We start from the raw sequence: 22,254 nt of genomic DNA, 5'->3' as shown, positions 1-22,254 counted from the left end.
CAGATGAGGGAGACCTTGGTCAAATTTCTGTTGAAAGAGGTTGGGGGGAGATGTCAGAGGAAGAAAGAACGGTTAGCACCTCTATGCCACAAACACAGCGTGGACTTGGTCCGCATGGCTGCGCAAGACACATGAGTGCCTTCTTGTTGCACTACCTCCAACATGACCCTCGTGTTGTCAAAATTAGAAGTGATGATGACTACTGGAGTGCCACACTATTAGATCCCCGGTACAAGTCCAAATTTTGTGACATAATTCCAGCCATAGAAAGGGACGCACGTATGCAGGAGTATCAGCAGAAGTTGTTACTCGATCTTAGCTCAGCTTTTCCACCAAACAACCGTGCAGGTGCAGGGAGTGATTCTCCCAATTGTAACTTGACAAACATGGGACGGTCTCGTCATCTTCAACAGTCTACCCGTACCAGTAGGACTGTATATGGTGCTGGTAACAGCAATTTTATGGAATCTTTTCATAATTTTTTTAGACCCTCCTTTGCAAGGCCACCAGAGACAAGTCTGACACATAGTCAACGGCTGGAGAGGATGATACAGGAGTATCTCCAAATGAACATCGATGCCATGACTTTGCAAATGGAGCCTTGCTCCTTTTGGGCTTCAAATCTAGAAAAATGGCCAGAGCTCTCCAGTTACGCCTTGGAGATTTTGTCGTGTCCAGCTGCCAGCGTTTTCTCTGAACGTGTCTTCAGTGCTGCTGGGTGTGTGCTGACAGATAAGCGCACGCGTCTGTCCAGTGACAATGTGGACAGACTAACGTTCATCAAAATGAACAAGTCATGGATCCACCAGGAATTTACTACCCCTGTGTCATCCTGGGGAGAGTAAATGCTTGTGGATTTGGAATGTGCTTGATGCAAATCAAAACATCCTGTTTGCAACTAGGGCACAAGTGCTGCCACTGATAAGGTGTCTGTGTGGCCCAATTTTTGGAAAAAAAGGGAGACTCCGCTTGGAGTAACTCTTGCTTGCTGTGTTTTTAAAAAGGAGCCAAGATGAACAGAGCTGGGATCAGGAAAGACTTTATCTACCTACCCCGGTGTCATGCTGGGGACGGTTAATTATGGCGTATTTTTGAATGTGCTTGATGCAAATCTAGCTGTGAAGTGTACAACTGGGGCACAACTGCTGCCACTGAATGGGTGGGTGTGAGTGGGGCACAATTTTTGGAAAAAAAGGGAGACTCCGCTTGGAGTAAACCTTGCTTGCTGTGTTTTTTAAAAATGATCCAAGATGAACAGAGCTGGGATCAGGAAAGACTTTATCTACCTACCCCGGTGTCATGCTGGGGACGGTTAATTATGGCGTATTTTTGAATGTGCTTGATGCAAATCTAGCTGTGAAGTGTACAACTGGGGCACAACTGCTGCCACTGAATGGGTGGGTGTGTGTGGGGCCCAATTTTTGGAAAAAAAGGGAGACTCCGCTTGGAGTAACTCTTGCTTGCTGTGTTTTTAAAAAGGAGCCAAGATGAACAGAGCTGGGATCAGGAAAGACTTTATCTACCTACCCCGGTGTCATGCTGGGGACGGTTAATTATGGCGTATTTTTGAATGTGCTTGATGCAAATCTAGCTGTGAAGTGTACAACTGGGGCACAACTGCTGCCACTGAATGGGTGGGTGTGTGTGGGGCACAATTTTTGGAAAAAAAGGGAGACTCCGCTTGGAGTAAACCTTGCTTGCTGTGTTTTTTAAAAATGATCCAAGATGAACAGAGCTGGGATCAGGAAAGACTTTATCTACCTACCCCGGTGTCATGCTGGGGACGGTTAATTATGGCGTATTTTTGAATGTGCTTGATGCAAATCTAGCTGTGAAGTGTACAACTGGGGCACAACTGCTGCCACTGAATGGGTGGGTGTGTGTGGGGCCCAATTTTTGGAAAAAAAGGGAGACTCCGCTTGGAGTAACCCTTGCTTGCTGTGTTTTTAAAAAGGAGCCAAGATGAACAGAGCTGGGATCAGGAAAGACTTTATCTACCTACCCCGGTGTCATGCTGGGGACGGTTAATTATGGCGTATTTTTGAATGTGCTTGATGCAAATCTAGCTGTGAAGTGTACAACTGGGGCACAACTGCTGCCACTGAAGCGGTGGGTGTGTGTGGGGCCCAATTTTTGGAAAAAAAAGGGAGACTCCGCTTGGAGTAACCCTTGCTTGCTGTGTTTTTTAAAAATGATCCAAGATGAACAGAGCTGGTATCAGGAAATACTTTGCTACCTACCCCGGTGTCATCCTGGGGACGGTTAAGAATAGCGTAGTTTTGAATGTGCTTGATGCAAATCAAAACATCCTGTTTGCAACTAGGGCACAAGTGCTGCCACTGATAAGGTGTCTGTGTGGCCCAATTTTTGGAAAAAAGGGAGACTCCGCTTGGAGTCACCTTGCGGTGTTTTACATGATTTTAGAAGGGCATGCCATGCCTATATCTGTGTCTCATCCTCTTTTTCCTCGTAATGCTGTTTTGTTTTCACATGAGAATTTGTCCTTGTCACTTTCCCATGTGTTTGTGTTGTGTTGTGAGTTGTTTGTCACCTTTTGGACACCTTTGAGGGTGTTTTCTAGGTGTTTTTATGTGTTTGTGATTGCCTGCCATTGTATCCTATGCAGTTCGAATTTGGTTCGTCGAACGTTCGACGAACCGAACTCGAACGGGACCTCCGTTCGGCGAACCGACCTCGAGCCGAACCGCGACCGGTTCGCTCATCTCTACTCTGCACCCCGCCGGTGCTCGGTCCCATGAGTACTCACACTGTACTCTTCCTGGTGACCGTATGCCTTGAGCCCAACAAGCCACTTTCCACTTTCTGTTTTCACGTCAACTTCTGACTGACTGACTGACTGTCAAGATTTCCATCTCCTGTCAACTGCTCTAACTAGCCCCTCCCTCTCCCAAGTTTCTGACTAGCGGACTGGATAATTCCCGACCAATAGGTGGCCATCCATCAGATCCATCTCTAGCCTGTTACCCAGTCTGGGAGAAAGGGCATGGATGTGTGTGTTTGAATGGTATTTACCAGCTTTGGTCTTCCAGGAACCTGGGGTTAGCACTGCACCTGTTATCGGGTGCAATACCCTGTGGCACCTTACACCTCAGGTGTGCCACATTCACATACTGGGAGCTTGGGAAGGTGAGTTGGCCACCTCCTTTCACAGGGTGCTTGTGCTGTGTTGTGGCTATTGTTGCGGTGGTTTTGTATCAGATGGGCAGTGAGGTCTGGAGTCATGGGGCTCAGTCTTGCAGCATGGATGTTGTGAGGCACCAGGTCACCTGCCCTGCTGGTGCACTGTCGCTGCGGCGGCACCGCACCTTTAAGGCTTCAAATGGGTTAGAGACCCACTTGGAGGTTTGCCGTGATGTAGCAGTGGGCTTCATACAGTCTAGTCAGAATGAAAAACCAAGAACCTCATGTTCAGGTATATAAATCTTTACCTAGTCGCATTAGATTAAAGTATGATTTTTGGATGTGTGATTCATGTCTTTTTCTACAGCTGTGAGTAGCAGACAATGCCCTCAATACAAGAGCATAGTTGAAATTGTCCAGCCACCCAAAAAAGTGTCTGGGTGATGCTGTGGCTTATCCTGATAGTCTTGGTCTTCATTTGAGACATAAAACAGTATTTAATCTTACCAATAAAGTTCCATTTTGTATACCAGATATGAAACATTGATCATTTAATCAGAACTTTCTCTTTCATGTAAACCATTGAGCAGATTGGAAAACTGCCTTCTATCTCCAACACCAGTCCACAAGTTGTGACTAGTATTCCAGCTCAGCAACTTCATTTAAAAACACTCTAATGGTAAAATAAACACAACCGCACATTAAAGTATTGAATATTGATCTACTGTGGTTAAGCAAAATTTTTAAAACTTTATCAGCATGTATAAGCCTATTGTCACTTTACAGTGAACCTATTAGTGGGTCCTTAACCTGTTAATCGTACCACTTTTTAGCAGCTACAAGTGCTGTTTTGACCACCTATGCTGCAACTTCACACAAGCAGGGGGAGCAACAAAGGAGGTGCCCACAGCGCCCATGCTGCCATGCTGCTGTTTATAAATTGGCACAAACACCAAGTGAAATGATTAAAAAACTCAACCCTTTACTTTGACTCAGACAAAAAGCAGAGAACAAAATAGGTAGGATCTAGTGATAGGCAGACCCAGACTGTAAGGGGTACTTTGCACACTACGACATCGCAAGCCGATGCTTGCGATGCCGAGCGCGATAGTCCCCGCCCCCGTCGCAGCAGCAATATCTTGTGATCGCTGCCGTAGCGAACATTATCGCTCCGGCAGCTTCACATGCACTCACCGGCCTTGCGACGTCGCTCTGGCCAGCGACACGCCTCCTTCCTAAGGGGGCGGGTCGTGTGGCGTCACAGTGACATCACACGGCAGGCGGCCAATAGAAGCGGAGGGGCGGAGACGAGTGGGATGTAAACATCCCGCCCACCTCCTTCCTTCTGCATAGCCGGCGTGAGCCGCGGTGACACAGGTAAGCTGATGTTCCTCGCTCCTGCAGCTTCTCACACAGCGATGTGTGCTGCCGCAGGGGAACGAGGAACAACATCGTACCGTCGCTGCCGTGCAATTATGAAAATGTCGGACACTACACCGATGATACGATTACGACGCTTTTGCGCTCGTTAATCATTTCAAAAACGCTTTACACATTACGATAACGCCGGCTGAGCGTCACTTTCTATTTGACCCCACTGACATCGCAGCTGCGATGTCGTAGTGTGCAAAGCACCCCTAAAAGTCCGGATCCGCAAGGTTTCAAAAGTATCCAGGTGCCGGATCCAGCCCCGGAATTCTCAGGGAATTCTGGCTAATAATCAGTGCCGGCACTTGGGTAATTCAAGAAAAATAAAGAAAAAAATAATAAAGTAAGTGGCGCTTCATTCTTACCAAGCCTCCGGCATAGCTGTAACTGCTTCTGCGACCACCCATTCACTTTCAGGGCCACTCATTAGGCTCATGAATATGCACTGTTTTTACTGCCCATCAGGGTCTGTGATTGGTTTCAGTCAGATGCGCCCCCACCATGACTGACATCATGTCTGATGCTTCTAATCACAGGCCTGGTCTGCAGTCTATATTGTACAGTAAAAGTAAATTAAAAAAAATTGGAGTAGGGGCTCCCCGTATTATGATACCCAGCACAGATAAAGCCCACAGCTACAGGCTTCAGCCCCTAGGCGTGTGCTTAAGTTGGCTCTGTATCACAATAAGAAGAACCGCATGCAGCTTTTTTTAATTTTTATCTAAATAATTTAAAAAACAGTGTGCAGCCCTTCCCAATTTTGATACCCAGCCATGATAAAGCCCAACAGCTAGGGACTGGTATTCTTAGGCTGGGGAAACCCATAGTTATTGGGAGCCCCCCAGCTTAAAAATAGCATCCAGGATTACAACATCCATTAGATGCGGCAATCCCAGCACTTTATCTGGCTATTCCCGATTAGCCTGGTGCAGTAGCAATCGGGGTAATAAGGAGTTAATCACAGCCCGCAGCTGCCACTAAGCCTTAGATTAGTAAGTGCAGGCATCTATGAGACCCCCTATTACTAATCTGTAAGTGAATGTAAATAAATACAAACACCAATAAAATCCTTTATTTGAAATAAAAGACAAAAAAAACCCTCTTTCACCACTTTATTAAACCTCAAAACAACCTGCAGGTCCGATGTACTCCACATGAGGTCCCAAAACGATTTAGTCTCTGCTACATCTGAAAGCACAGCACGCAATCACGGAACATGTCCGAATGCTGCGAGGTTCAGGCAGAAACTGAGCTGCGATGAGCAGTGACGTCACTCAGATTAGTTATGGTCCCAGCTGAAGGTTCCACCTGTGATCGCAGGTAACTTGAGCCCAGGTGACCTCAATGAACTCTCACAGACCTCTATCTCCTGTCAGAAAACTGCATTTTTTTGCCAATAGACACAGATTTGGTGCTGAAATTTTTAAATGTATTCCTGCACCCAATCTATACCTCCTGACAAAATAATGCATCACTACCACATGTGGTACGATGTGGTAGTGATGTGGGGGGTTTTGCCAGGAGGTGTACATTGGGTGCAGGAATATGTTGTAAAAATATCAGCACCAAATTTGGATCTCTTGGTAAAAAAATGCACAAAAACGGTTTTGATGCCGTTTTGGTGCAGTTTTCTTCCAGGAGGTGCAAATTTGGTTCTGAAATGTATGCCCAAACTGCATGAAAACCATTTTTGTGCAGTTTTTACCAAGAGACTAACTGTTTAAACAGAATGTATGAGCCCATTGCCACTTCATAGCAAATCTCTTAGTGAGTCCATAACTTATGATGCGTAGAGCTGTGCGGCGACCACCAGTGCTGCAATACCACATTATCAGTGAGAGCGATCAAGATGCCCCGCAGTCCTGATGCTACTATGTTGTTTTTTAAATAGGTTGCAATGCAAGGCCCCCATGGCTCTAGGCCCCACTTTCCCACAGACATAGTACCAGGCTAATGACTGTCACACAGTATCAATACAATGTGAACTGATTTAAAATGACATGGGTCATGTTTTTAAATATTATATATTGATCTATTGCTGCTAAATGTAATTTTCAAAATTGAACTCAAAGTTTTAAGTTACCATTTTAATAAAAGTGTATAAGTCCATTGCAAAATATTACTGTGTGATGTCAAGTATGTGTCTGACACCACTCCAAAAGGGTGAGTGACCAAGGTTCTCCCCAGCAAGTTGTTATGCAAAGTCCCCAGACTTATCGGAAAAATCACCGCAGAGACACAGAACCACAGCAACAATGGCTGCCTTACAGTACCAACACTGAGTAGACTGGTCTAACAAACACAACTTCTATGTGGTCTAAGACAAAAAGATGACACCAAAATGTGCAAGACCATTTTTGCAGTCTTTTAGTAATTAAAAAAAAAACCAACATGACAGAATGGGTGCCATAAGGCCCTCCACCTGCTAATAGGTTTGCCATGACGTAACAGTGGGCTTATCCATTTTGATCAAACTAATAACTTCAAGTTGAGTTTTTTAAATTTAGATTAGCCCTAATAGAACAATGAATTATATTTAGATATGTGATCCATGTCTTTTATGTACACTTATGGTATATGTACTTAAATGGAGGTGAGTTGCAAATCATTGTCGATACTAGTCACTGCATCGTAGAATACCTATGTACACAGTCATGTTATAATGATATTTTCTGATAACATAAAAAATAAACTATGTAATGGAGCAGGTCATACACCAGCTATAGGATTTTTACACAGACATGTTAATTAACTAATAATTAGTATTAACACACACACACAAATGTACAAAACCTACACATTTAAATCTCCTTCCTTTTTTGTAACCCTTTACAAAATATTTCATAGATTTAAACATATTGTTTCATTAACAGATTTAATGTATTCTCTACATCCAAAGATAATTCTAGTATATATCAGATCATATTTTGTTCCTACTTAGACAACATATTATTGCCATCTTTGAGAATGTTCACAATAGCACCTCGTTTCTTTTTTTTTTCACACCAACTGCTTTGTCCTTCCACAATATGTTGAGTAAATAATCTAGTTAGAAAACAATCAGTTTAGAAATGGATAAACATAGTTATTGAGACAATGATCACATGCTTTGTGGACTTTGTGCTGTTTTCCATATGTCTGTTTTCAAAACCATGTTTTCTATCCCATTAGATTAGTCCTTTCTAAAGCCTTAAAGGGAACCTGTCACCATATTTTTCCCTATGCAACTAAAACTACCACCTTCTGTAGCTCCTGGGCTGCATACTATGAAGGTGCGCCTTGTATCTGGCCCCCTTTTCAGACCACAAAAACAACTTTATAAATATTACCTTTTCATCTGTTAGTTTTTTTGTAGGGCCTAAAGGGCGGGCTCTCTTTCTCCTTCGTTCCCCCCTCCTGCCGCTCTATGCCATTCCCTGTGTTGATTTGAATTGATGACAATGGTCCCGTCATCCTCCACTCTGTGCCGAAGTCTCGCGCATGCGCCGTTATCGTAGGCCAGTATCGCGTGCCTGGGATGTATTTGCTCAGGCATGAGATTATGGGTAGTGCTGTGCATGACCTGACCAGCATCATGCTAGTTTCCATCTATAATCTCATGCCTGAACAAATACATCCCGGGAGCGCGTGCGGGATAGTTTGTGCATAGGCCCGTGATAGTAGCCTACAATATCGGCGCATGCGGGAGACTTCGGCACAGCGTGGAGGATGATGGGACTGTCGTCATCAATTCAAATTAACACAGGGGATGGTGCACAGCGGCAAGAGGGGGGAACAAAGGAGAAAGACCGCCCGCCCTTTAGGCCCTACTAAAAAATTTACAGACGAAAAGGCAATATTTATAAAGTTGTTTTTGCAGTCTGAAAAGGGGGCCAGATACAAGGCGCACCTTCATAGAATGCAGCCCAGGAGCTGCAGAAGGTGGTAGTTTTAGTTGCATAGGGAAAAATCTGGTGACAGGTTCCCTTTAATACTGTAAGGAGATCCTATTTGTCAAGCCTCACAAAAGTCTAAAACCTTAAAGCTCAATTTCACTGGTTCATCATAAAAATCTATGTGTAGTTTAATACAGAATACATTTGGCATAAATTTGTTAAGGACAGGACCTAAATGATCCCTTTTTTGGATCTGACCGCTGTTCCAAATTAAAATGTCGTGTGTGCACGTCGAAAAAGAATAATATTTAATTGAATCAATTATGACTCTTCCTCTCACGACAGACGCTGAGGCAAGACTGCAGTCTTTATTTTTGGACACCTAGCCCACGAAGTAAAGGGGTGTAAACAAAAGTTTTAGTCCAATTAAATATCGTAGGTCGGGGCTTCATGACGTAGAGAAATCTGCACATCCTCTTCTTGATTGGACAGTCCAGGCTTTAAGGAATTCCTTTGTTCATCTGTCCCGGGTGCAAACAGGATACGGCAGCCATCTTCAAGTTACATATACTAGTATATACTGTGTCCAAGGAAAATCACTAAATATGCAATATTCCTATATATACGTGTTAGTAAAAGAGAACAAAGACATGCATAGATATGTGTGTTAGTTTACATCTTACTAAACTATATAACTGAGTCTATGAAATGGCTGAATTAAGTATTTTTGGTTACTTAATTCTCATCCCCAACAGTCCCCCCTAAAGACTTATTTCTGCCATTTCTGAATTCTAAGGGTACTATGTTCCCTTAGGAAGAGAGGTAGAAAGACCTGTTGGAAAACCTGCCTAACTGAACGTTGAGGCATGGGCGGAGAAGGGAAAGGGTTTTCTTCACCGGTTTGAGACCAAGGACTCCTAGGCGAGTCCTCACCCTTTGTAGTGGGGCTTTCCCATGTCCCAAGGTTCTCTAAGTCCTCTCTTCTTCCATTTATTCTAGCAGAATCGTTTTGTAACTGGGGTAGAGGGTCATGTTGGTCTTTATGGGCATGTCGTCTGTCATACCTAGGTCTTCTGTTTCGAGTAAAGGAAAGGTCCCTCCTAATGTGACTTCAGCTGTTTTGGAAAATATTTTCTTTAAACATGGAATTACACAAACCAGAATGGCTAATAATATGACTAGTACTATACTTAAGGTGCTCCCTATCTGGATCAACCAGCCTTTAAAAGAACTCGTTCATCCAAAATAGTCTCCCCAGGGGTCGGTCACTCCTGAATTTTTCTTTAATTCTTCAGACAGTGTAATGAGTTTCTTTATAGCTAAGGTGACCTTCCCATCCACTCCAGTGTTATCTGGTATATATGTGCAACAAACATCCCCCACCATTTTACAGACTCCACCTTTCTCTGCGAGAATCATATCTAAAGCCATTCTGTTTTGATAAGCCATGATGGAAGTCGGATCTAGTTGTTCTGCCAGTCCCTGTAAGGCGTCACATGTATAATTAACAAAACGTTGCTGATTATAGTAGATATAATTAATCCAGTCTACATTTTTATTTACAGTAATTATGGGGATAATGGATTCAAATCCCGCCCTGACTTCGTCTCTAGCTCTATATTCGTCAGGGACCCCCCTGGGCACTCCGATAGCGTCAATGTAAACATGCGGGTCAAAAGAGCCTTTAGGTGTATTTCGTCGATTCCGTATGTTGACTTTGATGTGTGCTAGAAAGTCATTTTCTTTGACAGTGTGGTCAGCGGGGGCTATGTGTATATTCATAAGTGCCGTAGCTAAAGTGCATTCTCCCGTCCAATTTCCTTCTACTCGTGATCGAATTTTCATATCCCCACAAATCCAAAACACATCTGCCACAGACTGTATCTGGTTAATTAAGTGATCACGAGTGAGATTGCTATAGGATTCACAGAACCCATATCCAAATCTACCCATATCTCTCCCTTGACCACTCACATTATAACAGGTGTAGTTGCCAGGATATATAGTGATCCCTTTCCCAGGGGAGAAGGCCTTGGCTATTATCGGGTATCTCTTTTTCCAGTCTTCACATGCATTTCCCTCTGTCATATTTGTAAACAGACTAACAAGACATAATTCGGCTTCGTAATCTAAATTCAATGGGACGGTTCCTAAATGAGGTCTGGCTCCTGCACATACATAACAGTCTGACCTGTTGGCTTGGTGTACTGTATATTTCATCCATTCTAACCACAGGTTGGTGTCTGTATAACCCTGTTCAACTGCATATACATCTTCCATGGAGGGATTAGCTATGGCTACCATACTGTGAAAGGTCTGAATATGTTTAATCATTCGAAATACTGGTAGAACTTTTGTCATCTGTGATAACCTGAATTTTCCCAACTGCGTACAACCATTGTGTCCACCCTTCATATGTGTAACCAGAAGGTATATACCTTCATCCTGTGGTTGGGGGTGTTCTATGTTGAGAACTAAAGGGTTGCACTGGTTATTTGTAGCACATGTTCTAGTGACTGGTGCACGAAAGAGTGTTATCCTGGTAAGTAAAGATCTGCCTTTCTCATCCCGTTTATTTAAGGCCACACTTGGTTTGTATCCCCAATTTTCACCAGTATTCCACCCAACAGCCTTCCATGAGCTACATGTGTCTCCATATCCACCTCCTGTAACACATATGTACTGTTGTCCTTGTCTCAAGTGTGCTTGACATCCCATTTGGGGGACCCGTCCTATTTCACATTTCACAATATCACAGTAATCAAACGTAAAAGTGACAACTTGTGTCGAACTATTGTACCAAAACGTAACCACCTCATTTGTTTTGGTAACAGTGGCCTGAGACCACACAGATTTTGTGAAAAGGATAAGTATGAGCAGGACACTCAGTGCAGCTCTGGTGCATCGACCCTTCTGCAGTGCGAGGCGTGGATCCATGTTGTCCTGCATTCGAGTTTCACGGAGGTGGGAGTCACCAGGATTATCTGGAACGGGCCTTCGTATCTGGGCTCCAGACAATTCTTCCTGACGTGTTTATTAACCACCACCCACTCTCCTGGTTTCAATGTGTGGGTGGCTAGATCTGTCTCAGGATCTGGAAGAGAAGAGAAAACTGCTGCATGTATTTTAGTTAACTCTCGACTTAGTTCAATAACAAACTGCACTACCGAGTCATGGTGATCAGACAAATTTTGAGGGAAATAAGACCCTAATCTGGGAACGGAACCGAAAAGTATTTCAAAGGGGGTCAGGCCATGTTTTGCAACAGGGGTGTTTCTGACATGGTACAGGACTATAGGGAGAAGTTCTGTCCAGGGCAGTGCACTGTCTTGTGAGGCCTTGAGCAGTTTAGTCTTCAGAGTTGAGTTCATCCTTTCCACTTTCCCACTGCTCTGGGGATGAAAAGGAGTATGCAGTCCGAGACTTGCTCTGAGCATTTTCCACAGTTCTTGGTAAATGTTAGCTGTGAAGGCTGGTCCTTGATCGTTTTCGATGACTTCTGGCATTCCAAACCTGCACACGGTTTCTGTGATGAGTCGTTTGGCTGTGACTTTAGCAGTCATGTTGACTACTGGGTAGGCTTCAGGCCAACTTGAAAAGATGTCGACAACTACCAAAACATACTCGTACTTCCCTACTTTGGGTAGTTGGATGTGGTCCACTTGTATCCTTTGGAATGGATAAAGAGCCTTTGCCAGATGTTTTTGTGGTGTCTTCTCTGTTCGTGCAGGGTTACATGTTATGCAAGTCTGGCAGCTTCTAGTGTACGCGGATATTGCTGAGGAAATTCCTGGTGCGTAGTAGAACTTCTGGATGAGTGCCAACATTTGATTCTTGCCTCTGTGCGTACAGCCATGGGCCCATGCTACTACTGCAGGGAACATTCTTCTTGGTAAACAGACTCGACCCTCGAGCTTCCAAAGTTTCCAATCCACCTTGGCTCCCATCTTCTTCCATTCTTGTCTTTGATCATTTGGAGCATGGATCTGTTCCGATATGAGTTTATCATATGGAGTCCTCCCCACCTTGTTGCCTGAGTCTTCTGGCTGTGTAGTTTTTCCCGTCCTGGTTGTTACCATGAGTAGAATATCCGCCAATTCTTCTGGTTTCTCTTGGGCTGCCGTCTTCGCTAGTTCATCAGCATAATAATTGCAAAGTGCTTCTGGGCTGTCCAGCCGTCCATGTGCTCTGACCTTCATGACAGTTATCTCTCTGGGCAACTGAACTGCCTACAACAGTCTCTGGACAAGTACCGCATACTTCACTGGAGTTCCAGTTGTGTTAATGAATCCTCTGTGCAACCATAGCAGTCCAAAATCGTGTACAACCCCAAAAGCGTACCTGTTGTCAGTACAGATGTTGACTCTTTTCCCTTCTGCTGCTTCACACGCCTTGATGAGAGCTACCAATTCTTCTTCTTGTGCTGACATGTGGGATGGTATGGCTCCCGATGTAATTGGCTGATCCAGAGTGGTCACAGCAAATCCCGTGTAGAACATGCCACCATCCGCGTACCGAGAACCATCTGTCCACAAAGTAAGATCTGCAGCTGGCAAAGGTGTTTCAGATACTTGACAAGGTGTAGTAGTTTCCTTTTCCATCTCCTTTAAGCAATCATGGCTGCAAACAGGGACGTCAACCATGTCGCAGGAGCTTCAGCGTTCATGGGCTTCTTGCTGACATATAAGGTAGTCCCCCCTAGAAAGTGGAAGAAGAGTGGCAGGATTCAAGGTGGTACACCGCTGTAGAGTAACATTGTCAGGAAGCAGTAGGGAGCACTGAAGACGAAGGTGATGTTGGGCAGACAGGTGTCTTGGTTGAGTCTGGTCAAGAATCGCCTTCAAATCATGGGGTGCTTGAACCACCGTGGGGTGGCCAAGGGTAATGTCGGCCGTTTTGTCAAGAAGAAGATGTGCAGCATGGACCGCACGAAGACAGGTGGGTGAGGCCCTTGCCACAGTATCTAGTCTGCAGGAGTAGTATCCAACTGGGCGTTTTCTGGAGCCATGGTCTACTCACCTCAGTTGCTGTGTGAAGCTGACAGGAGCGGCTGTGTATTCTGCAGCTCCTGTCACCTGCATGCAGCAGAGCTGGAACCGACGCTGGAGGTCCGTGGATTACGCCGGACATGGAGGGCTTTTTGGGGCTTATTAAATTGGTTACGAGGGAATTGGTTTGTGTTTTTTATTTCTAATAAATGATTTTTTCAGGTGTGTGTGTTTATTTACTGTGATTCACAGATTAATCATGGAAGGTATCTCGGGGACACGCCTGACATGATTAATCTAGGACTTATTGGCAGCTATGGGCTGCCATTAACTCCTTATTACCCCGATTTGCCAACGCATCAGGGCAAATCGGGAAGAGCCGGGTACAGTCCCAGAACTGTCGCATCTAATGTATGCGGCAATTCTGGGTGGCTGCTGACTGATATTGTTAGGCTGGGGGGCTCCCCATAACATGGGGCTCCCCATCCTGAGAATACCAGTCTTCAGCCATATGGCTTTATCTGGCTGGTATTAAAATTGGGGGGACCGCACGCCGGTTTCTTTAATTATTTAATTATTTATTTCACGGCACAGTATACACACGCCCACCGGCTGCTGTGATTGGGTGCAGTGAGACACCTGTCACTCAGCGTGGGGGTGTGTCTCACTGCAACCAATCATAGGCGCCTGTGGGCGAGGAAAGCAGGGAATACGAGATGGCTGTGTGCAGAGCACAGCGCGCCCGCCGGTATAAAGGCTCGGTCACACTGTGCGGGCCGGCCAATCACTGCAATTCCACAACTAACAGGGCTGTGGCATTGCAGTGGTCTGCCAGACAATCCCTGCATGAGGGCTGGCTCTCAAAAGAGCGCCAACATGCAGGGATGAAGACCACGAGTACAGCACGAGTATCGCGAAATTACTCGGTACCCGCCGAGTAGCCCGAGTACAGTGATACTCGTGCGAGTACCGAGTAGTGACAAGTGTACTCGCTCATCACTAGTTGGCACTACTGAACCTTTGCTTTATAGACCTTACAATTTTGGGCTGCAAGGAATTGGAGCAAAGATACGGAGAAGTCGTAGCAGTCTTGTTCACTTCCGGCACAGAGGAGCAGATCGTCCACATACTGTAAAAGAGCCACTTCCGGATGCTCTTGCTGCCATGGTGAGAGAATTATAGACATTGCTTGAGTGAACTGATTAGGGCTGTTTTGTGCTTTTTGTGGCATGACTGTCCATGTATACTGGCCCCCTTGGAAGGTGAAAGCGAACAGATATTGACAGTCTGGATGTAAAGGTACACTGAAGAAAGCGTTGGCGAGATCAATGACGGTGAAAATGGTCGCTGATAGTGGGATCTGTCCCAGAAGAGTATGTAGATTGGGTACCACTGGGGTCTCCAACAGAGTAGCAGCATTGACGGCCCTCAAGTCTTGCACTAACCGAAACTTAGGAGCTTCTCCTTTAGAAGTCTTCTTTTTGACAGGAAACAATGGCGTATTGCATGGCGAAACACAGTGAATGAGTGCCCCGTTTTCAAGGAGAGCTGATATTTGCAGTTTGAGTGATACTTCCTGGATGGATTTCAGAGGATATTGCGGCACTCGAGGTAGCTGGGCCCCAGTTTTAAGATGCACCATAACGGGAGGTACTTGCAGACGACCAACATCTTCGGGTCCCGTTGACCATAGAGACTGTGGTATAAGGGCTATAACACTGTCAGGTATTCCATACAACGGATCGTCTCGATACAGGAGCATTATAGGCAATGCTGAGACAATACACATTGGGATTGTGGAAAATTACCGTCATGCCATCTGAGTCGAAATTGATGTTGGCTCGGAAATGGTGTAAGAGGTCGGCACCAAGAAGATTAATGGGACAGGTAGGCGACACCAGGAGTCTGGTCAAAACTTCAGGGAAAGGGCCGATTGGGACCGGCACTGTAAGTTGTTTTTTAGTTGGTGTGCCATCTACACCAACACAAGTAAAAGTGTCTGAAGTAAGAGGAACTGACAATGGTAAATCTTGTTGTCTAATAACCGTTTTGGACGCACCTGTGTCCCCCATGAATTTGATTGGGTTCTCATCTACCAATAGGTTGACTGCAGAGCAAGGAGAAAAGGCACTTGTGGTAGAAGCCATGGCAGGTTCAGGCGTGCCTGACCATCATTGTGGTCGTTGCTGGGCCTGATCTCGGTCCCCTTGTTCAAGTACTGAGTATTGTCTTCTTGATTGCCGATTATTGACATTCCGAGGATAACACCTATTGGCCGGTGTTCGACAATCACGTTGGGTATGTCCATCCCTTCCGCATCGGAAACAAGGGCCTCTGAATCCTCTCCGATCAGGGTAGTTTTGAAATTGTGTTGAAGGTTCGGCTGTAGCCTGATAGATGGCGGGAGGGTTCACTTGTGTAGGAAATGGTGATACATTAGACATGACGTACTGAGGGTCCTCAGAGTCCTCTTCCGTCAGGACAACCATCGCCTTCTTAGAGGGCTTCATATTCTTCTGGAAGCTCTTTGCTATAATAATAGCATCTGTCATGGTGGCATTTTCAATTTCAGGGCGAGTCTTCATTATATTATTCCTAAGCTCCTCCATCAGGCCAGCAACAAAGGCTTGTGACAGAAGCTGAGCCTGTGGCTTAATTTGTTGTGAGAATCCGAGGTCTGTGAACATCTGTGGGAGTCTGGAAGCGTTTTTTTCAACTGACTCTGCTTGTTCTTGAATCGCATCCTTAAGGCTAGTAGCTTGATCAGATAGACGGTCTTGTGCCCAGGATTACAACTGTTCACAAAAAGTGACACCGGACTGCCAGGTTTCTTCAGAAGACAGGCGAGAATCATTCAGGGCCCTTTCCATGACTAGCCAATAGGATTCTCCTGCTTTAATTTGGGCCAGTGACATTAAATCTTGCCATGTAGCTGCATACATCTTCTGGATCTGTACGATACGGCGGTAGAATGGCATAGGTTGGGCCTCTGGGTCTGGCAATGTGGAGACTAAGGTAGCTGCCTGTCCAGGAGTAAACTTTATATACATCAAGGGTTCTGAGTCATCCTTGTCAAGTATGGCTTTCTGTGTCCAGACTGGTACTTGATCATCACTTGCATCTTCAACCATAATAGGTAGTTTCCTGGAGGTGGTAGTGGGTTTGGATGGGCGAACATATCCTTGGAGGGCATCCTGGAGTGCCTTAACAGTCGTTTCCAAACTTCCGACTAGATGAATTTCTTGCAAATTCAACATCTGGCTATGGATTAGGGGCATTATGGTTTTACCAATCTCGTTTGCACAAGCTTGGTTAGGGAATCCAAAAACTCCTGCTGAAATGGAGGGCTATTGACCGTAAGGGCATCTGGGTCTGAGAGGTCTGGGAAGCGTGTATGATGGCTGTTTTGACTGCCTCTAGGAGGATCCGGCAACTGGTATCATGTTGATTGGAATCATAAAGTGGGCCAACTGCATGAATGACTAGATTGCAGGGCAGGTTGCCAGGGCCTGTAATAGCAATGCGTCCCGGTTGGACAGGGCCTTGTGTACATACTAGGGCGTCTGAGTCAGGTTGAATAGATTCGCCCCCAGCCTTGACTATACGGGCAGCTAGGCCACCTCTGTGGCGCAGGTGGCCGTTGGCAGGATTAACCACGGCTCCTACAGACAAAAAAAGTGATGTCTCCTTTTCCAACTGAGAGGAGGAGAATGACATTGGCACAGGCATAATAGCGCTTAAAGACAGGGTCCCACTCCTCGGATTCTGTAGAAAACGAATCCTGTGATCCTCTATCTGTATGGGGGTTATCATAAGCCACACCGTCCTGTGCATAAGTTACACCCTCCTGTCCGGGTGGACCCAGATCAATAAGCTCATGTGACAGTACAGAACGGGTATTATGCGGTGTGGGCCTGTGAGGTTTCAGAACTGGAGGTGCCACTAAGGATACTAAAAGACTGGGACAAAGTAAACCAGGTTCAGGCACCGGCAGGGCTGTATTTTGCCTTCATGCTGCCCTAGGCACTAGAGTTGAGCGCGGTTCGTGGTTCGAGGTTCTCCAGTTCTAGGCTCGAGTGATTTTGGGGCCTGTTCTAGATCGAACTAGAACTCGAGCTTTTTGCAAAAGCTCGATAGTTCTAGAAACGTTCGAGAACGGTTCTAGCAGCAAAAAAACAGCTAATTCCTAGCTTGGTTTCCGCTGTAATAGTGTAAGTCACTCTGTGAATCACACTATTATGACATTTCAGTGTATAGTGTGCGGGAACAGCGCCTTCAGATCACTGCTGTTTCTATAATGGCGATCGCCATTTTTTTTTTTTTTTTCCTTGTCTTCCTTCCCTAAGCGCGCGCGTCTTGTGGGGCGGGCCAGCATGTCAGCCAATCCCAGACACACACACAGCTAAGTGGACTTTTAGCCAGAGAAGCAACGGCATGTGTGATAGGATGTCCATGTCACATGTCCCTGCATTATAAAACCGGACATTTTCCTCCAGGACGCCATTATCTCTTCTGCGTCTTTGGTGTCAGACATCACTGTCGCAGCTCCGTCCTTTGTCCTATCGCTGATACAGCTGTATGCGCTCCATACACAGCGCTGGACAGCTTGGGGAGAGCACTTTCTATCAGTCCTTTTAAGGGCTCAAACCGGCAGGGTCAGAGCCATAGGTGACAGGTCCTGAAAACAGCGACAGCGTCTGTGTAGCAAAGGTCAGGGATTTCCTCCCTGCATTTCCCTATTAGGAGGGAATAGAAAGGCAGGCTTCCTTTCCTCTACCCAGAGCCCCACAATCCTGGCACTGTACCCTCCTGTCCTCTGCACACTCCAACTCATTATAACTAAGCCATTATACTAGCAAACACTCAGTGTACCTAGTGGCATCCTAAACGTGGCTATTGGACTTTGCTATAGTCCCACTAGTGCAAAGACATTTGAAGCACCTCTGCCTGCATTGCACACTCCAACTCATTATAACTAAGCCATTATACTAGCAAACACTCAGTGTACCTAGTGGCATCCTAAACGTGGCTATTGGACTTTGCTATAGTCCCACTAGTGCAAAGACATTTGCAGCACCTCTGCCTGCATTGCACACTCCAACTCATTATAACTAAGCCATTATACTAGCAAACACTCAGTGTACCTAGTGGCATCCTAAACGTGGCTATTGGACTTTGCTATAGTCCCACTAGTGCAAAGACATTTGCAGCACCTCTGCCTGCATTGCACACTCCAACTCATTATAACTAAGCCATTATACTAGCAAACACTCAGTGTACCTAGTGGCATCCTAAACGTGGCTATTGGACTTTGCTATAGTCCCACTAGTGCAAAGACATTTGCAGCACCTCTGCCTGCATTGCACACTCCAACTCATTATAACTAAGCCATTATACTAGCAAACACTCAGTGTACCTAGTGGCATCCTAAACGTGGCTATTGGACTTTGCTATAGTCCCACTAGTGCAAAGACATTTGCAACACCTCTGCCTGCATTGCACACTCCAACTCATTATAACTAAGCCATTATACTAGCAAACACTCAGTGTACCTAGTGGCATCCTAAACGTGGCTATTGGACTTTGCTATAGTCCCACTAGTGCAAAGACATTTGCAGCACCTCTGCCTGCATTGCACACTCCAACTCATTATAACTAAGCCATTATACTAGCAAACACTCAGTGTACCTAGTGGCATCCTAAAAGTGGCTATTGGACTTTGCTATAGTCCCACTAGTGCAAAGACATTTGCAGCACCTCTGCCTGCATTGCACACTCCAACTCATTATAACTAAGCCATTATACTAGCAAACACTCAGTGTACCTAGTGGCATCCTAAACGTGACTATTGGACTTTGCTATAGTCCCACTAGTGCAAAGACATTTGCAGCACCTCTGCCTGCATTGCACACTCCAACTCATTATAACTAAGCCATTATACTAGCAAACACTCAGTGTACCTAGTGGCATCCTAAATGTGGCTATTGGACTTTGCTATAGTCCCACTAGTGCAAAGACATTTGCAGCACCTCTGCCTGCATTGCACACTCCAACTCATTATAACTAAGCCATTATACTAGCAAACACTCAGTGTACCTAGTGGCATCCTAAACGTGGCTATTGGACTTTGCTATAGTCCCACTAGTGCAAAGACATTTGCAGCACCTTTGCCTGCATTGCACACTCCAACTCATTATAACTAAGCCATTATACTAGCAAACACTCAGTGTACCTAGTGGCATCCTAAACGTGGCTATTTGACTTTGCTATAGTCCCACTAGTGCAAAGACATTTGCAGCACCTCTGCCTGCATTGCACACTCCAACTCATTATAACTAAGCCATTATACTAGCAAACACTCAGTGTACCTAGTGGCATCCTAAACGTGGCTATTGGACTTTGCTATAGTCCCACTAGTGCAAAGACATTTGCAGCACCTCTGCCTGCATTGCACACTCCAACTCATTATAACTAAGCCATTATACTAGCAAACACTCAGTGTACCTAGTGGCATCCTAAATGTGGCTATTGGACTTTTGTCTAGTCACACTAGTGCAAAGACATTTGCAGAGCACGTCTGCCTGCATTGCACACTCCAACTCATTATAACTAAGCCATTATACTAGCAAACACTCAGTGTACCTAGTGGCATCCTAAACGTGGCTATTGGACTTTGCTATAGTCCCACTAGTGCAAAGACATTTGCAGCACCTCTGCCTGCATTGCACACTCCAACTCATTATAACTAAGCCATTATACTAGCAAACACTCAGTGTACCTAGTGGCATCCTAAACGTGGCTATTGGACTTTGCTATAGTCCCACTAGTGCAAAGACATTTGCAGCACCTCTGCCTGCATTGCACACTCCAACTCATTATAACTAAGCCATTATACTAGCAATTTTTGCTGCCAGTTTAAGGGCCGTAGTTGCATTGTCAGGGATATTTATTCTTTATTATTCTGCTGTTAATAAAGCTAGACCACCACTGCAATCTACACCACCTCTCAATTTTTACTACCACATTTTCAGTCCACAATCTTGTCGCAATCAACATGAGTGGCAAAATGACAGATGCTGGTGGAAAGGGGAAGAGGCGTGGTGGAAAAGGCAAAAAAGGTTTTGTCCGTGGGGAAGGTGGCAAAGCTCCATTATCATCTGCTGAAGATAGACCATCTACCAGCAAAAGTAAGATTTCTACTACTTACCGTGGACAATCCGATGTGCTCCCTTTTTTACGGACACGAACAACAGGAACAAAGGTAGATGATGGCCAAAAAAGGAAAATGCTTGAATGGATCTCAAGTGGTCCAACAAGTGCCCTCTCAGACACTTCAAGTACCGCATCCAAAAAACACCAGTCCTCTGAGTTGTCTTCCCAATCAAACTTGATTTCTCCCAGCTCTGAAGTCTCCATCAGCCCTGCACAGTATGGTGGAACTGAGATGGCTGAGTCTGCAGAGCTGTTCAGTCACACTATAGCCTGGAAATCAGAGGTCTGCTCCCAAGCTACAGTGACTACAGAACAGGAAATGGTCTGCAGTGATGCCCAGAACCTTTGTGACTCTGATTCAGGCCGTGAGGACCAAGTTTCGGAGCATAATGTTGACCCTTTGTCACAAACTGTAACACCTGTGGTTATAGACAATGAGGAACATACTGATGAAGATGAGACTCAGATACCCGATTGGGATGACAACTTAAATATTCGGTCAGGGCAAGAAGAGGCTCGGTCTGAGGGGGAGGGGAGTGCAAACACAACAATTGATGATGAAGTTCTAGATCCCACCTACTGTCTACCCACAGTCAGGCACTCGAGGAGGTCAACAGAGGTGGTGGAGGAGGATGCAACTGATGACGAAGTTACCTTGCGCCTTCCTGGACAGAGTCGGAGTACTGGTAGCACGTCTACAACTGCATCCTCAGCCACCACTCTGCCTCTGAGCATTATTCGGGGTGGATCAACAGGTCGCATGGCCTCTAAGCCTTGCCTAGCCTGGTCCTTTTTTAACATAGAAAAAGATCGCCCAAATTATGTGATCTGTAAAATTTGTCATGGTTCTCTTAGTAGAGGTCAAAACCTCAGCAGTTTGACAACTTCTTCCATGAATCGTCACATGAATAAATATCATATGGCCCGGTGGGAAGCTCACCGTGCTGCAATTCGGCCTAGCGGAGCGAACCATCCACCGCCTGCCCCTTCCAGTGCATCCGCGCGCTCGTCATCTTCTAGGACTGTGGGGACAGCTGTCACACCTGTTTTTCCACCCACAACTTCCACCACTGTAACCGCAACAGGCAGTTTGCTTGGTAGGTCGTCAGTTGTTTTGGAAGGGGAAACAAGTGAGTGTGTACAGCTCTCTCAGACATAGATAGCACCAACTTTGGATGAAGGCAACATCATGTCTCCGCCTGCACTTTCCTCACAAACCTGCATTTTTCCAGGGACACCCTACTCAACACCGTCTACACACAGCAGCCAGATCTCTCTCCCTCAGATGTGGACAAATAAAAGGCCATTTCCTGTGACCCATGACAAAGCTAAGAGGTTGACTCTATCCCTCTGTAAGCTGTTGGCTACCGAAATGCTGCCTTTCCGCCTAGTGGACACACAGGATTTTAGAGACCTTATGTCTGTCGCTGTGCCCCAGTACCAGATGCCTAGTCGCCACTACTTCTCTAAGAAAGGTGTGCCCGCGCTACACCAGCATGTCGCACACAACATCACCGCTTCCTTGAGAAACTCTGTGTGTGAACGGGTGCATTTCACCACCGATACTTGGACCAGTAAGCATGGACAGGGACGTTACATGTCGCTCACTG

This window comes from Anomaloglossus baeobatrachus, chromosome 1 (genome assembly GCF_048569485.1).
Source record: "Anomaloglossus baeobatrachus isolate aAnoBae1 chromosome 1, aAnoBae1.hap1, whole genome shotgun sequence".
NCBI lineage: Eukaryota > Metazoa > Chordata > Amphibia > Anura > Aromobatidae > Anomaloglossus > Anomaloglossus baeobatrachus.
The sequence above is the reverse complement of the archived record's forward strand: the minus strand, read 5'-3'. Positions refer to the sequence as shown.